The sequence below is a fragment of the Canis lupus genome, chromosome 4 (assembly GCF_048164855.1).
Source record: "Canis lupus baileyi chromosome 4, mCanLup2.hap1, whole genome shotgun sequence".
In the NCBI taxonomy this organism is placed as follows: Eukaryota; Metazoa; Chordata; class Mammalia; order Carnivora; family Canidae; genus Canis; species Canis lupus.
In genome coordinates, this window is record NC_132841.1 from 7,251,451 (window position 1) to 7,257,351 (window position 5,901).

The 5,901-nt window shown below is 40.1% G+C and overlaps 1 long non-coding RNA gene across 1 annotated transcript; it reads right to left on the reverse strand.

The window, feature by feature from the left end:
• Positions 1 to 3,196: 3,196 nt before the first annotated feature.
• LOC140631465 (uncharacterized) lies at positions 3,197 to 4,986 on the reverse strand. The gene is made up of 3 exons (XR_012029015.1): positions 4,796 to 4,986; positions 4,084 to 4,250; positions 3,197 to 3,556 (listed from the first exon to the last, which is right to left on the reverse strand). It is a non-coding gene; the product is annotated as an uncharacterized lncRNA (long non-coding RNA).
• Positions 4,987 to 5,901: the final 915 nt, after the last annotated feature.

Sequence of the window (5,901 nt, forward strand, 5' to 3'; positions counted from 1 at the left end):
TTGACCTGTTGTTGTACAGAAAGATGAGAAATTCCAAAAATTTGGAAACTAAACTACATACTTATAAATAATTCAGGGGTCATGAATTATTAGAAATTTCAAAGGAAATTTTAAAAAAGACAGTTGACTCTGAACAATGTGGGTTTGAACTGTTTGAGTCCACTTAAATGTGGATCTTAAAAAATAATGCACACTGGCGCAGCCGCACTGGAAAATATTATGGAGGTTCCTCAAAAAGTTAAAAATAGAGCTACCCTACAACCCAGGAATTGCACTACTAGGTATTTATCCAAAGGATACAAACATGGTGATTCGAAGGGACACCTGCCCCTCAATGTTCATAGCAGTAATGTCCACAATAGCCAAACTATGGAAAAAGCCAAATGTCCACTGACAGATGAATGGATAAAGAAGGTGTGGTATATATACACAATGGAATACTACTCAGCCATGAAAAAGAATGAAATCTTGTTATTTGCAATGATGTGGTTGGATCTAGAGGGTATTATGCTAAGCAAAATAAGTCAGTCAGGGAAAGGCAAAAACCATATGATCTCACTCATAAGTGAAATTTAAGAATCAAAACAGAGGAACACCAGAGAAAGGAAAGGAAAAATAAAATAAGATGAAAAATAAATATGATATAGTCATGTAAATGGATTTTCTCTTCTTTATGATTTCCTTAGTAGCATTTTCTTTTATCTAGCTTACTTTCTTGAATAATAATTCAGTGTATAGAATATATATGGTGATAAGACTTGCTGGCATGAAAAAAAGTTGTTGCAGAAGAGTATTTACGTACTGGAAAAATAGCCATAGTATATTTAATATGAAAGACCAGGTGATCAAATCATATGTTATGTGTCCTAATTTGGATTTAAAACAATGTGTGGGCAGCCCCGGTGGTTGGCGGTTTAGTGCTGCCTTCAGCTCAGGGCGTGATCCTGGAGACCCGGGTTCGAGTCCCGTGTCAGGCTCCCTTCATGGAGCCTGCTTCTCCCTCTGCCTGTGTCTCTGCTTCTCTCTCTCTCTCTGTCTCTGATGAATGGGTAAATAAAATCTTAAAAAAAAAAAGAAACTTCGAAAACTTTAAAAATAAAATAAAACAATGTGTAAAAATGGGAAAACTATTGGGAAAATATGACCCAAAATACCAGCAGTGATTATATCTCTGAGTATTATGATAATGGGTGAGGTCTTTTCCTACTTTGCAGTGTTCAAAACATTTCAACTTGTATAAAGTGAAACTTTTGTAATTTTAAAGGAACATTTTATCAGCTGTGTTAGCATAGAGGAGGCTGAAAGGATAAATTCTGAAAAGGGATACAGACCTGTGTAATCAAGAGGCCATTGATTCCCGTCAAGGCTACAGTTTCTGTGGAGCTTGGAGAAGACAGATTTGTAAGGGATCTGAATCCCAGCAATTTAGAAGTGGGAGTATGGCTACAGACCCTTGACACCTGAGACAGAGCAAAGGGAAGAAAATAAATATGATTGCTAGATGTGGCATGGGGTCAAATAAAATAATGCATTTATTTTCCTTTTCTAAGAGGCAGTGAGATTCACTCAAATATTTTTCTTTTCTTCTTTTTTTCCCCTTAAGATCAAGAAGGACCCTGAATGCGGGTTCTTCAGAGACACAGAACTAAGACGATATATGCATAGAAGTATATACAGAGAGAGAAACATAAGAAGGCAGGGATTTATTGGAGGGAATTTGCTCACAGGATTACGGAAGCTGATAAGTCCCAAAGTCTGTAGCTGGCACAGACATGGAGATCTGGAGGACAGGTGTGCAGTTAATTGCAGGTCGGGGTCTGAAGGCCTGAGACTCAGGAGAGCTGATGAGGTAAGTTCCAGTGCAGAGCAGGTAGCTGGAGACCCAGGAAGAGCCCATGTGTCCAGTGGGGTCCAAAGACTAGAGAAACCCGCTGCTCCAGCCCAAGCCAGGTGTGCAGGCAGCAGGATCCCTGTGACTTGGGATGAGGGTCAGCCTTTGGTTCTATTCAGGCCTTCAACGGGTTGGACCGGGGCCCACTCACATAGCAGGGGTGGAGGGCTGGGGGCAGGGCTTCTGCTTTATTCAGTTTACTGAGGCCTATGGGTCACATATAAAACTACCCTCACAGAAATACCAGGATAATATTTGATCAAATATCTTGGCACCCTGAGGCTCTATCAAGTTGATGAGAAAAATTAACTGTCATGGATCTAATAGGTAGAGACTGAATACAGAAGGGAAGACCTGGCTAATAGAAGGGGTTGCAGGGGTAAGATCATAAAGAACAGGGCCTGCGCGTCAAGCAGATGTGTGCAGCACAGGGGTGGCGAGCTAGCTCTGAGGACACTAAAAATCTCTTCTGTTCCAAAATGAGTAATTCTGCTACCTTGAGGGGATGAAAGTGCACTAAATTCATTCCTTTTAAGTGAAATATGAAAGTCTTTACCATTCATTTGCAAAATGACTACTACAGTCACAAGTGAGCTGTTAAAATTCCCAATTGTATTCAGTCTCCGAACAGGAAAGGAGAATCAACAAAGTATCAGTCTCCTCCAGGCTGTGTCTTATGTGGTCATTTTCATCAGATGTTAGTTAATTAAGTTAAATGTATTGCTTATTTAATTAAATATAACTTAAAACCGAAGCCTGAGCATTCTATTGAAATTCATCCCTGAAGCAGATCCAGAGATCACAGATCCCAACTCTGTCTCTGTGGCTATTGCTCCCATGGAGAAAATTAATCCCAAGAATTTGTAAAAGTGTGAAAGTTCTTTATTGTAGGAGAGCAACCCTGAAGCCTGCCTGTACAGGTGAGAAAGTTCATAAGGAAGATGACTTCATAAAATCTTATCAAATGATCCACATGGAACATGGTTGAACATTTTACTCCAAACCTGAAGAATCTCTTTACCAATTAATCTTACTGTCTACTGTTCTTTGAATAATCTAGACTCACTTTTAAACTCCTGCTATACCTAATGGGATACATAGTCTGAGAATGTTTTTTCCCCAAAGAGAATAATTTGAAATTTGTCACATTTGGACATCTGACCTAAGTTACAAACATGAGCATCGGATACTCTTGTGTGTGTTCTGTTTTCTCTGTCCAGTTTGGTTCTCTGTTCATCCCATTTCATCAAATACAGCCTTGGAGATTTATTTGCATATGCCAGAATAAAACCCCCTCAGTGTGGCTTAAGTAAAAGGGAAATATATTTGCTCGCACGGACGGAAAATGCTGGAAGTAGAGCTAACTTTGGACATGGCTAGATTCAAGAGCTTGGATGATATAATCAGGCCTCTGTTGTATTCGTTCCTTGGCTCTGCCTTCCACAAGGCTTCAGTCTGCTTGCACACAGGAGTAGTAGCTGGTTTCAGAAGTTCCAGCTCCTACACTGACTTTATTTTCAAAACCAACAGGAAAAAGGAGGCATCTCTCTTCCTGGGACCCCAGCAAGTCTCATTTCCATTGGTCTGGATTAGGTCACCTGGCCATCCCAGTCCCAGAGGCCGTCAGTATGCCAGGAGGATCTGGTGATGTCAGCCTGCAGGCACCTGTACAGAATCACATAGGTAGAGATACAGAAGGGGACAGGTACAGAAGAAGAAATAAAAGCAAGAGATAATTACTTTGTCTGTGAACACCCCCAGTTGAGGCCAGGCCAGTTCACCGGAGCTAGCTCATAGGCTCATTTCCCTTTAGCCTTGTTATCCCAGTACAGTGGAGACTGAAAATGATTTCATTTATAAAGGGTGGAAGGTATGGGCCACTCTTACTGCATCTTCAGTGGGGAATTTGAGATAGCCTCCTTCCCTTCTCTCCTGGCCACCCTCCTAACTCAATGCCAGTGATGCTGTGCCTTGGCCCGTTTTGTAAATAATATTCATTCATACCTTGCTTCTTTTATTCTCATCCACTGTTGTACCAATTTTTCCTAAACTTACTATTATGTGTGTTTGCATGTCCAACTAACCGCCCTTTCCCTGGATTATACATCCTCCCCTTGGCCCACGCTATTCAGCTGAATGCTTCTCAAGGTCTGAATGGACATGCAGGAGAAAAGGAATCATTGTTCACCTACCTGAGGTCCTTTCAGCTCATCAAACAATAACACGTCTGAAGTGTTTTGGTAAATGTCTACTAGAAGGTCTCCTAGTGCCTTGTGATGTAGGAATCACTCATGGCTGAGAATCTGTGGTAGAGCAATTATACTGATTCTCACTTCCCTGCTCCATCCAGCTGTACAGTCTAAACAACAACAAAGAGGTAATGAGGATCACTAGGGTCAATTTAATAAATTAAAACTCTGCAAAATTTGAGTATTTTTAAAAAATGTAATCGAGGTTTAGCTCCTAAGCTCTATAGAAGAAATGTTAATTATTCTGGAAATCCTGAAATTGTCAGAATTTGTTCAGCTTGACAACATCTTTCCCCCTCTCCACCACCCTCCAAATACATGCCAAAGGATTTACTTACTTAGTGCATTTTAAAATTTTTAATTGATTATACGCTTAAGATTCTTGTGTATTCTTATAATCCTTGAAATGAACTGAAGATACGTCAGATTTTAAAAAGCAAACAAGGACAGGAGTACTACACCAAGCTTCCTTTTTATTCATTTTTAGTGTTTTTTTAAATTCATTTTTAATTTTTTTATCAATCCACAGGAAATTTCAAGTCATCAGATTTATTAAAGATATGAATAGTTGACACAGCGAATAGTCATTATTGTAACAGTATGTCCACCAATGTAATAAGAAGTAGACAACTTGACAGAATCTTTATTTACTTACCAGCTTCATTATTTATTACACCAGATCTCTTTATATAGGAAGGTGCAATGAAAAGTCCCGTTTCTTTTAAGATTCCGCTTAAGGGATAGAGGCAAGCTTGCTCAGGCTGCTCTGTAAGTGCCACACTTTTCAAAGACTTCTTTAAGAATGCTCTTCTTTTGTGCTTAATAGTCTTTCCTTTTCCACAAACAACATTGAGTAGGGAAAAAATAGAGACAACCTCAACCTTAGTATATAGGTTTGTTTTTTTGGAAACAATCAAGAAGCTGGAGGAAGGGACGCCTGGGTGGCTTAGAGGTTGAGTGCCTGCCTCCGGCTCAGTGTGTGATCCTGGGGTCCTGGGATCAAGTCCCACATTGGTCTCCCTGCATGGAGCCTGCTTCTCCCTCTGCCTATGTCTCTGCCTCTCTCTGTGTATCCCTCATGAATAAATAAATAAAATCTTTTTTTAAAAAAAAAGCTTGAGGAAAATAGAATTGGTGTTTAAAGAGCTAACTCTGAAGCTTGGTAATCACACTTGGCGGTGGGAAAGCTACGTCGCGGAGAGAGCCCCGGAACTCATTTCTTCTGTTATGATTGATTCTGGAAGAGCCCTCTGTGTCCTAAGTGTCTTAGCCATTGGGGACTTTCTGAAGCTCTTTTTTCTTTTTAAGATTTTATTTATTTCTTCATGAGAGACACAAGGAGAGAGAGAGGCAGAGACACAGGCAGAGGAAGAAGCAGGCTCCACGCAGGGAGCCCCACGTGGGACTTGATCCCGGGTCTCCAGGATCACGCCCTGGGCTAAAGGTGGCGCTAAACCGCTGAGCCACACGGGCTGCCCTGAAGCTTTTGATAAAGGGAATACTTTGCTTATACTAATCTGCTTAAAGAGGGAAATTTTTATTGGAAACTGAGAAGTCAGTGTTGAAGTTTTAGGGTATGAGTTTTGTTTTATTTTGTTTTTAATGGTGGTAAATTTCTATGTTATGTGAAATTTACCATCTTAACCTTTTTGAAGTATAGAATTTAGTGGTTTTAAGTATATTCACTGTGCAATGATTAACCCCCATCCATTTTCAAGACTCATCACCCCAAACAGAAACTCTATACTCATTAAAAACTAA